The following is a 12505-nucleotide window of genomic DNA, read 5'->3' as shown; positions in this document are numbered from 1 at the left end:
AACACAAAAAATTCTTTTGATTTTAAATCTAAATTTATTGTTACAAAAATGTTTAATTGTAAGAAATATTGGTATCAGGAAAAAAAAACACATAAAAACATTTAAAAACACACAACAAGAGTGGAGGTCGCACTGGACTGAGTAGCTCCAGCAGGTGTATAATCTGCTAGTGGTGTAGGGGATGAGAACAGCCACAATAAATGTGTGTATAGAGAGGCCCAGTATTTTGTATATATATATATATAAATGTAAATAGGCTCCTATTGCCCACAATATCACAAGATTAGGGCACTTAATTGAAAAATATCTGTAGCATTGCAAAGATCATACCCCCATCACCACTATATAGTAAAAGCATATCAGGTAACAGAACCAATGTAAAGTTGCACACACATGCCAGTATTACATAAGCCAACCTACATAGGACAAAATGTGAAGCATATATATAAACCACTGCTCACCAGCTGCGACCTCCACTCTGAGCCCCGCCGGACCGTTTCACCCCTGCTTCTTCAGGGGGGCTACAGAGTGGAGGCAGGAGGGGAAGCTTTTATAGGGTACACAATAGTAATTAATGGCACCATTAATTCATTCAGGTGCGGCTCCCGCATCACAATGGTGCGAGAGCATCACATGACAATGCTTGAGCTAATCAAAACAGTAAAAGTGTCTAAAGGAGACACACATACAGCGTGTATAGAGGGGAAAACCACAGCCACCGCATATATAAACCGAGAGCAATGTCTTATATACGCCTGTGTATAGCCACCAGAGGAAAAAAAAAAAAAAAAAAAAAGAGTGAACTATGAATGATGTTAATATACACAAAAGGTTTTCAAAAAGATATGAAGTATTGTTACAATACTACATATAAGATAAAAAGAGGTAACCCAGTAAAGTTTTTTTCAAGATAAATGTGATAAAGGTGCAAGAAAAAAAAAATTGTGAAAAGTCAAGTGAATATATACACTCGAATAAAACAAATGTGAAAACGTGAATTGAAGATGCCAATGAAATTAAATAGGACGATGGCAATAAAGTGAATCAAATAAGTGACAATATAATAAATAGTGAAAGTGTTCAAAAAATAAAAATATGTCTGTATAGGTTAATAAAATATTAAAAAAATAAATAAATAAAATTTTTTGGAAAAATTAAAAAAAAATTAAAAAAAAAAAAATTCATTCTTTTTATTGCAAATCTACAAATATGGAGTCCATATGTAGAAGGCTCCGATGGTAGAGAACGATGGCTGCAACTCTCCACATATGTGATCCCTTCCGTCTCATGGCAAAAACACTGAAAAGAATGTTTTATTTATTTACATGAGAAAAAAAAAAAACATAATATGTACACTTTACTGCGTCAAAATAAGCTCCAAACAGACCCCAATAAAAGGCCCCCCCTCCCCAAAAGGTACAATACAAAACATCACATAAATCATTCAAAAACAATAAAAGCCAGAGAATGAATAACCTATATTAAAGGAAGCATCCAAAGCCCACCTTATCATTTAATCCCTTAGGTGATACAGTTTGCAACATTGTTATCCACTTAGTTTCCAATTGTAACAACCTCTTCTTAATGTCCCCCCCCACGTACACCCAAATGTACTTTGTCAATTGCCCTTACCTGTATGCGGACATCCCCTATGTGGTGGTCGCGGAAATGTTTCGCAACAGGTTTTATGTTCAGTTGCAAAGATACATCATTTGGATCCTGAGCCCTCCTGATGTCACGGATATGTTCCAATATTCGTACACGTAATTGGCGTGTGGTCATACCAATATAGATTTGTCCGCAGGGGCACGTCAGATGGTATACAACACCCTCACTGCGGCAATTCATACTGTGTACTATCTTATATTGGCAAGATCCTTGTGAGTCCTGAAAGGAATCTGTTCTTATCATAAATTTGCATGCTGTACAGTGACCACACTCAGAGGAGCCCCATTTTGGACCTTTGCTAGAAAAGATAAATCTTGATGGTGGAGGGACGTAGTGGCTTCAGACAAGGTGATCCCCTAGGGTTTTGCTACGTTTAGCCACCATTAGGGGTTCTGATGGCAAGATCTTTTCAAGTGTCTTGTCCTGTTTTAGAATCGGCCAAAATCTGGACATAGCATTACGTAGATCTTTCCACCTGTTATTGTAGTTGGTAATAAACCGTATCTGATTTCCTGCTCGTGGCCGTTTTTTGAAGTTGAGGAGATTACTCCTAGGTTCCTCCACTGCTCGGTTATATCCCCTTTCGATATCACTGGATTGATAGCCCCGAGCCAAAAATCGTTGTCGCAGAAGGTTGGATTCTTCTTCAAATTTGTCAGGTAAGTCACAGATACGTTTAGCCCTGAGGAATTGTCCAGTCGGTATTGCTCTTATGACATGATAGGGATGAGCTGAGTTAGCATGCAGGAACGCGTTCACACTGGTTTCCTTACGGAAAATAGTAGTATGTAGATTTCCTGTATCATCTACACTAATTTTTAGATCTAAAAAATCAACTTCCTTCTGAGAGATATTGTAGGTAAGTTTAATATTCAGCGTGTTATTGTTTAGTTCCGTCAAGAATTCATCCAGGTGATGTCTGGTACCCTGCCAAACAAAGATGATATCATCAATAAAACGCATCCAGGACAAAACCTGTCCCCCGTGCTGGTAAGTATGATCGACCGCCTCCCTCTCCCAGAATCCAAGGAAGAGATTGGCGTAAGAGGGGACACAAGCCGCCCCCATAGCCACTCCTTGGATCTGGAGAAAGAGGCGGTCCTTGAAAACAAAAAAATTGTGATTGAGGACATACTCCAATAGTATAAGAAGAAGATCCATCAGCTCAGCTTCCATGCCACTTGATCTCAAATAGAACCTGATCGCTTGCATACCCAAGGAATGGTCAATGGAGGTATACAACGATTCCACATCTGCTGTGACCAAATACATATCATCCTCCAGAGTAATATCCTCAATCCGCTGCAGAACCTCTGTTGAATCCTTTATATATGATGGCAAGGTGAGTACAATTGGTTTGAGGTAATAATCAAGGAATTTACAAATCGGTTCGCACAATCCACCTCTCCCAGAAACAATGGGTCTCCCAGGTGCATTGAGACTGTTCTTATGTACCTTTGGAAGGAAATAAATAGTCGGTATTATGGGGTGTTCTACCATTAAGCCATCATATACTTTTTGTGTGATAAAGTTTTCACTCAAAGCTTTCCTTAGAATATTTTCAATTTCCTTCCTAAAGGTAGTTGTTGGATCCCGTTCTAACCTCTTATAACATCTGCTGTTGTTTAATTGGCGAAATGCCTCTTTTTCATAAGCCAAAACCGGCCAGACCACCACATTCCCGCCCTTGTCTGCTGGTTTAATCACCACATCTTTCATATTCTTCAATTCTTTCAAGGCTGTTCTCTGTGACCCTGTTAGATTGTCATATTTTTTATGTGCAGGAAGTGACATGATGACATCACACATAGATCTCACAAAAATATCTACATGCGGACTTAAATTCAAGGGCGGGAATGTGGTGGATTTCCTGGCTATGTTGGGAGGAAATGTACTCACCTGCTGTTCCAGTTGTTCTGCGAGGAGTTCTTCTAAAATCTGGAGTGCCTCCAGTTCTTCTTGGGAAGCATAACGATGTTGCTGGCTCACCTGTGCCAGCGTCTAACTGTCCCCGGCATCCGCCTCTCTATTACAGCGGATGCCGGGGACAGTTAGACGCCGGCACAGGTGAAGCCAGCAACATCGCTATGCTTCTGCCCTGCATGAAGCCAGCAGCGGCAGAAGTGATGCTGTTATTCCGCTCCTCCGCCCCCACCCCCCCGGAATAACAGCATCGCTTCTGCCGCTGCTGGCTTCATGCAGGGCAGAAGCATAGCGATGTTGCTGGCTTCACCTGTGTCAGCGTCTAACCCTGTGCTGGCGTCTAACCCTGCATTGGCGGCCCCTTCCCCCAAAGGGTAAACTACCCCCCCCCCTCCAGGCTCACTCCCGTGCACTTAGCCCCTCCTCCCTCCCCCTGAGAGCAGGCAGATACATCACTTGACTCATGAGCAGCTAGGTCAGGGCTGTGGCCACAAAAAAATGAATAAAGTAATATAGTGGACAAACAAAGCGGTTTTGCTGAAGCAATGTATTTAGGAAAAGTCTTACATTCACATTAATAAGCATTACAGGTAGGATCCTTGTGACGGGACAAGCCCTTTAAGGTTTAGGCCCCAAATTTTTTGAGCCAAAATTCATGAGTGGATTGAGCAGAAAAGAGAAGCAGACAAGCATCCTAGATATTTCTCATTCCTTCTGTAGCCACTACTAAATTTGGCTTGAAAAAACGCAGCCAAATTTGCAACCGAAAAAGCAGTCTTTCTGTAACATGGGCCCTTAACCTAATAGCTGTTACCATTGTAGGGAAGGTAGCTCAGTGCCAGCCAAGGTGCAGACCCAACCAGTCAAAGGCAGGGACACAAAATATGCGGGAAACCGGTTTATTTAGAAATAACCAGGAAAATAAATAAACCTGGACGTCAGGCGGACTTCCCGAACGGATTACCAACGCAGATGTGAACCAGGCCTCATGGTAACAGGACAGACCCAGAAGCCTCCTCGCACACTTTGGATTTGCCCTGAAGTGCAGCCTCTTCAGCGTTTTATGGGCCAATAATGAACCTATGACCCACACTTGGGCTGAAGCCTACTCCAGACCTGCCTGGACCACGCATAGGTCAAAAATCTGGGGATGATGTATAGTAACATAAGCTACACTTCACTGCAATTTAACACCATACACAGTCATTCAGCAAAAACATGCTGTGTAAACCCAACTTAAGGCCTCTTTCAACTGACCATAGTGGTTTTTACCGTCTGCAAATACTGACCCAGAATACGCAAAAAAACATGTCTGCATATCATCTGCAAACACAGATCCGCAAAGACATTAATGATTCCCTACACTTGTCTGTGCTGCAAATGTGGACAAAAAGACATGCTTCATAATTTGTAGTCCTTGGATATGGCAAGGACACACAGCCAATTGCTGGGATGCACCTGTACTTCCCATATATAAATAATGAAAGTAGGGGTGCAGCCTGAAATTAGTGGAAAGTGCACACCACGGCACCTGTACTTGTCTGTGCTTCAGATAGGAAAGTACAGCTACAGCTCGGCAGTTAGAGGTGAACACATACGGCCAGGAGCACTGTGTGACAGCACCTGAATAACATATCTTTCCCATAATATAAAACTGATACGGAGATGACAAGAAGAGCCACAACACTCACCAGCAATCAGAATCAGACAATGACGATGACATGAAGTGTCTCTTGAACTGGCGGCTGATCACACACAAACACAGCAGATCCTTCTCTGCTCATCACATCACTAATGCTGCTATGTAATCACTTATTCCTAAAGTGCATCTCGTAAAAGTCTCAGAAGCCACAGCTGTGGCCATGGAGAAGAGCAAAACAGATGGCAAGCTCAAGACATTCACCAAACTCTTATGAAAATCGATTGTGTCAAGAACACAAGCCGAGAATATGTGCAGCATCTGAAATCTTGCTGTTCCCCCATTACACACCGTTATGTTTTTCACCATAAAATCAATATTTCAGCAACAATAAGTACTGGGACCCACTCCTCAAAGATGATGTTTATTCTGTCTTGTCTCTTGACTTTCATAGACTTAAGATTCATTTATCTCAATAAAATGGGGCAAATTGGTCAAAAATTCTTTGCCAATTTATTTTAAAGGGATCCTATCATACAAACATGGCGGAAAAGCCTTAAAGCAGGGCCTAACATTCTGCTGGTTAAAGGCTCAACTTACTATAAGAAACAAAAACTAATATGGTTAGAGGCTCAATACACCCAAAGGGCCAAAAACTATGCTGGTTAGAGGCTCAACTCACCCAAATGGCCTAACATTCTGCTGGTCCAATTAAAGGTGCAACGTTTAGATGGCTTCTTTCCAAACCGAGGGTGATTTCTTTCGGTAAGATCTGATGGCTGTTTCCAGCCCTGATTATCCTGGTTGATCTTGTTCAGTAATTAGGCCAGCGTAGCATGAGGATCTTCTATGTTAGGTTGTCTATGCCCATTAATGTGCATGAAGACTCAATCACAGTAAATGTTCTTATTTTTCTCCAATTCAATCTCTGAATGAACTGCTCTGAAAGATGGCCTAGGCACTGCTGCAATGGCAATCACTGGCTTTTCCTGTTCTGGTTCTAAAGAATCTTGTGCCTTACTTGAAGAAAAGACAATCTTAGTCTGCTGGTTGCTTGTTCTGCAGTAATTGAAGTTGGGTCTGTCAGCCTTGTGATGAACTCCTCATTCTGGATCCCATTACTTTCAACAGTCTCTAAAGTCTTTTGACACTTTGAATTTTGTTCAGTTGCAAACAACTCTGTGTTTAGATTTGGCTCAGTCGCAGCTACAGAACATGCCTTTGAAGGCAAGGTTTCCTTTAGTGCCTCCATCTCAGCAGGATGATGATGGTGAAGCTTGGTTAAATCTGGTGTCGGAAGGGAAAGTGGTCTCTGATCTACATCTAAAGGACTAGAGAATGTTGTTTGGACAATTAACACCTGATCAGAACCCTGTAGAGGTAATGTAGAGTCCCATATTAGAGGACCATTACCGGTAGTAGTGGTTGCAGCCAATTCTCCACCTTTGCGGTCCTCTAAATAAAAGTTACCCCCAGGACTTGATGCCAAAATGTTATCAATTTCACAATCAAAATCAAGGTCAATGTCTGGGTCCTCAGTCCAATCTACTGCATCAATCCCACACAATGAGAGTGATGGTTCTGGAACCACCGTTTTAGGGGCAAACAGTTTTAAAGGGGCTAACACTCTGCTGGTGCAAGGCTCAACTCACCCAAAGGGCAAAAAAACACTGATGGTGCAAGGCTGAACTAAGTTAAAGGGCCTAAAACTCTGCTGGTAAGAGGCTGAAGTCACCTAAAGGGCCATAATCTCTGCTGGTATCTCAGCTCAAGGGACTCCAACTTAATTTGGAAGGGCTCACGTTAAGGGCCAGAAAAGTGAATTTTTGAAGGTCTTACCACATCACACACACACACACACACACACACACACACACACACACACACACACTGACAATTAAGGGTGGGGGCTGTTGGATTTCCCATTGCCTATGCCATCTGTGGTTGTCATGGGCAATGTGATTTAAAGGGGTGCATGCTAATGTTTCTTTTGCTTTAAATTAGTGTTTCTGTCCATACTATTGTGGAGGAAAGAACGTTTCCAAGTATTTTTCCACTTTCATAGAGGTTCTATTGAGTTTGGAAAGTGTCTAGTTGATAGGCTGTGATAGTGGGGTAATCTTGGGACTTGGGTGTGTTAGATGCCCCCAGACATGCTTCTCCTGCTGTCCCAGTTGCATTCCAGAGGTGTTGGCATCATTTGCTGAGGTGTCATAGTGGACTTGGTGACTCTTCTTAGTCGAATTGTGGTTTCCCCTGAAACAAGCATTTTTCACCCCATAGACTATAATAGGATTCAATATTCGGTCGAATAGTCGAATATTGAGGAGCTACTCAAAACGAATTTCGAATATAGAATATTTCACTACTCCCTCATCTCTACTGGGGACAGTTTATTGCTTACTGATTTTTACATAGCAGCAATGGGAAATGCATCTTCATATTAAGAGAACTCCCATCACTCAAATATCTTCTCCAAAATATATCATTTTTCTGCAGCTGCTACTTCTCCTTTTATGCATCATGCGTTTGTTCTTACAATTTCTGGAGTTGCCTGACGGGTAATTATATTTTGGGGGGATTCAGATTCCTAATCTCAGAAGGTGTTAAGGGATTTATTCACTATGGAGATAAGACAATGGACGATCTGATATCGCGGTCACTGGGACACTTTATATTTAAGCACAATCAGAATGGATTTTCATTTTTCTCTATGAGCAGAGGCTGGGCTGTTATCACCAGTTTACAGTCACATATTTGACATACCCTGTGATGAGGGTATCTCCATCCTATGTAATTGATTCCTCCTATCAGGGCTGTACAGATGATGAGAGAGAAGGGTTACGTCTCAGCCGTGACTGAGGTGACTGACACATAGGGAAAAAGTAAAAAGTTTCACGAAAGGGAAGTACTACTTTGAAGTTACTTTGGAGAAATGACCATACTCTTCATTATGCAAGTGTCATAACTTATCAAGGCATGGTCTGAATATATTTCTCGTTTTCCTATATGGATTCCATTCCCCATTCTTTGCTGGCAGCCTGTAGTCTGCATATAGGTAAGAGGGAAGCTGTGGGGACTCTCAGCGGGCACGAACTGCAACAAGAACTAATGGGAGCAATACAAACAATAACATTATATAAAGAGAATTTGTTATGCAATGAGAATTTCCTGTGTAAATGAAGCTTTATGGAGTATTCCATCCATCTGTAGAATGGACTGAATACCGTGTGTGTGTGTGTTCATCTTTTGATCTTCAGGCAGCGGAGCGGGGGTGCTAGTTGTAACATTACAGTGAATGCAATGCAGTAATATTTTGTGCTGTAATACTTACAGCAGACATCTGCTCACATTTCCTGTCTCTTCCCTTTGGACCGCCATGACCACTTCTTCCAGATGTGACTTGACTCTGTAAAGTTTGCAACACAGACATCTTTGACTCCTCACTTCTCCACGCACCCAAGCCCCAGGTAAATATATTATGTCACACAACGGCCCCTGCAGCCTATATTATGCCCCACAGTGGCACAATAGTCTGTGGGGCATAATAGAGGTTGCAGGGGCCGCTGTCGGGCATAATAGAGGTTGCAGGAGCCACAGTGGACCCTGCAACTTCTTTTATGACCCACAGTTGCCCACCCAACTATTATGCCCCATAGTTGCCCACCCAACTCTTATGCTCCATAGTGGCCCATTCACTTTTCAGACCCCCAATGCCTTCACAGCAACTCAGCTGCTACTGACTTCAATAAGTGCTGAGATGCAATGAAGTTGCCCGACTAATACTCAGTGTACAGAGCTTTCTACTTCTGGCCCCGTATTGTGTACAGGATGGGCACCAGTAGTGGTTCTGTACATCTGATTGGTCAAGGGTCGGCTCCCTACAGATCAGGTATTTATGGCCTATCCAGAGGATAAATCATAAAAAATTATGCCTGGACAACCCCTGTAATGTAACCACCTACACTTTAAAGAGGTTGTCAAGAATACTTTTTTCTTTACCTGTCCCTGCTGCTCCAGTGTCCTGTCCTTCTGGCAAAGTCCGGTCCTGCAGCTCCACTGTTTTTCTTTGTCATAAGTCCTCATTGGCTGTGACATCCCAAGCCCCTTCCCTTAGACTGTTGAATGGCCTCAGGGGGTCACGTGCAGAAGGAACTTCCACTGGAAGAAAACAACAGAGCTGCAGGACTGAACCGCACTGGTGAAAGGAGAGTAAGTTCGGAGCTTAGCTTGTAGGCCACAGGCTCAATAGGGCTTGTGGCCGACAAGTCTGTGAGTGGTAGAGCAGGAAACCTGTGGCTTTCTGCTCTACTAGTAGCAGAAATGGGTACAGTGATGCTACTTCTCCCCGGTTTTGTGATTCGGTTCTTACAATCAGATTGCAAAACCGGGGATAACCTGACTGCATTGCTTACCTCATCCCCTTCTTGCTTTCGGCCTCTCCTCTTCCAGCTTCAGCCTGGGCCCTGTGTGCCACGATGATGTAATGCATGATGTACAGAGGACTCCCTTGGCCAGCAGCAGGTAGAGGTAAGTGAATAGGTGCCGTTACCGCACCTCCACTGCCTATTAGCAGTATGGGGCCCACCGAGGGATTCACCGGTACCCTGGTGGGTCATTCCAACCCTGCCTTGTATGTCCTCCGGGCGCAGATGAGTTGAGTACAATGGTAAAGCAGGAGCCCGTCCACTCCCTGCTTCACCATTTGGGCAACTTGGGTGGGGGTGGGGGACATGAAATTGTGGGGGCAACCAGGAGTAGTACATAAAATTGTAGGGGCAACATGAACATGGGAACATGAAACTGTGAGGGGGATATTATACAACATGTGCGCCAGAAGAGGGACTTTGTACTTTGGGGACACCTGTCATACCTATGTGTCCACCAGGGCCCTGCTCCAACCACATTTGTACAATATGGTGGGCAATGCGCAGAATGGGGTTGTGGTGCATGAAAAGGCCTTGCAACAAACAGGTGACACCGCTTTATGCCAGAAAACAGGTGTAGAGAGACTGATAAATCTCATCCACTGTGTTGTAAAAACAGTCATGTGACAGCATTCTAAAAATGCTGCTGCACATTTGTTTTTGATGTTGGTATGAAGAGAGGATAAGGATTGTCTAGACCGAATACATCTATAACAAAATACAGTATATACTCGAGTATAAGCCGACCCGAATATAAGCCAAGGCCCCTAATTTTAATTTTTATAAGCCGAGGGGGGGAAATGCAGCAGCTACTGGAAAATTTCCAAAATTAAAATGGCCAGAGTTTTTGGGTGCAGTAGATGCTGGGGAAGGGGAGGGGGTGTTTTGGTTGTCTGTCTGCCCCTTTCCTGAGCTTGAGGACTGTTTTTTTCCCCCCTACTTTTTTTCCCCCCTACTTGGAAGTGTGTGTGTGTGTGTGTGGGGGGGGGGGAACAAAACCCAGTCTCACGGAAGGGGCAGCGAGACAACTTTTTTTTCCTGCTACGGCGTTTACAGGAAAAATATTTTTATAGATTTGTAGAGCGGGCATTTTCGGACACGGGGATACCTAATGTGTATGTGTTTCACAGTATTAACAATATTAGTTTTATATGTGTTCTAGGGAAGGGGGGGGGTTGATTTGAATTGTTAATACTTAATTTTTTTTTTTTAATCGCTTTTCTTTTTGCATTTATTAGACCCCCTAGGGGTCTTGAACCCCAGGGGTCTGATCACTAATGCAATGCATTACAATACATTGTAAAAAATCGTAATTTCTTTTGCAGGCTGCATATAGCAGCCTGCAAAAGAAAAGCACTGCAGGCTGGGGAGCCTTTACAGAAGTACGGAGGGAAAACCCATGCCACCAGTAGAAGCGCTGAGGGCGGATCTGAAGGAGGACCTCGGCCGCTGGACCTGAAGGGGAACTGCGGCCGGCCACAAGCAGAAGCGCTGAGGGGAATCCCCAGCAGAAGCGCCGAGGGTGAACTGATGGCGAATGTGTCCGCCGGGAGCATTAGCGGGAATGCTATGGATGTCGGGAAGGGGTTAAAGCACACGGACCCCATAGACTATAATGGGCAGTGTGCGGCAAGCACATGGACCCCACTATAGTCTATGGCGTCCATGTGCTTCAATCTCTTCCCTCCTTGACTTGAGTATAAGCCGAGGGGTGCTTTTTCAGCACAGAGCCCGTGGCCCAAGCACCCTCACACCCTGCGAACCCACCACCACTATCGCGCCCCCCCCCCCCCTTGTGCACCGTACTCATGCTCCACAGCGCGCGCGGGGCCCAAAACTCCGGCAACATGTTCGGCACTCAGCTGCCTGCACATTCGACATCATGTTCTTCATCTTACTGTGCTTCCGGCTGCAGTGTCTATAGCTCTGTCACGGGGTGACTAATGCTATACAGTCTCAGAACACTTCTCACTGACAAGTGTGTGATGTGATAATAGCAGTGGTAAAAGGAGATGTTTCTGTAATGAAAAATTCTATTGTAGTAATTCTTTTTGACCACAAGATGCCGCTGTGTTAGGTAAAGGAAAAAACCAGGAAGTGACGAGTTGAGGAAGTGGACTGCTGTAGTGGGGGAGAAGAAGCTGGCTGTGAGCAGTGAGAGATCTGAGGGACAATCCATTGCCATCCGCTGCCCTGCAACGCTTGTTTCAGGCCAGGGCCAGCTCTGGAGAAGCCCGAACCTGTTGCTGGTTCCCATGTCAGGAGAGTTGGAGACGATTGCTGTGCAGACGCCGCGGAGCGGATGACAAGAAGGACCAGCCCTTGTGACACCGTGTTCCAGTTGCCTGGAGGCAAAGAAATTCCTGTTTCCTTCGGAAAGTCCATCTGACTGTTCGCCCCCTTGCTAACCCGGGTAAGCGGAGCTCCGATTCACCTTTCATAAGGGTGAATAGTGTATACACGCAGTAAATAGTTTTTTTTTGGCGCCAAAAGCCTAGCATAGACTGGTTCCGGCCATTTTGCTTTAAAGCGAGTTCTATCCAAACGGAGATACAGCACGTGTTGTCCTGCTATTCAAAAGAGACACTATATCCTGGATTATAGTACCAGAAGTATGTCATAAGAGGAGTTATTTGTTTCACTAAGACTTGTGCAGCTAAGCACCAACTTCTGATAAAACAAAACCGGTTGCTGAAGTCTTCCCTGCAGGGTTGGGGTAGTGTGTTGAAATGTGGATATTGGGGAGTGGGTAAGTTAAATAGTAAACTGTGATATTGTTAACCCCAGTGTGACACCGCAGGTGATCTTCCTCTGCATACTTACATTGTTTTGTTAGCTTGGTATTAAT

Source organism: Leptodactylus fuscus, chromosome 7 (genome assembly GCF_031893055.1).
Source record: "Leptodactylus fuscus isolate aLepFus1 chromosome 7, aLepFus1.hap2, whole genome shotgun sequence".
NCBI classification, from domain to species: domain Eukaryota; kingdom Metazoa; phylum Chordata; class Amphibia; order Anura; family Leptodactylidae; genus Leptodactylus; species Leptodactylus fuscus.
The sequence above is the reverse complement of the archived record's forward strand: the minus strand, read 5'-3'. Positions refer to the sequence as shown.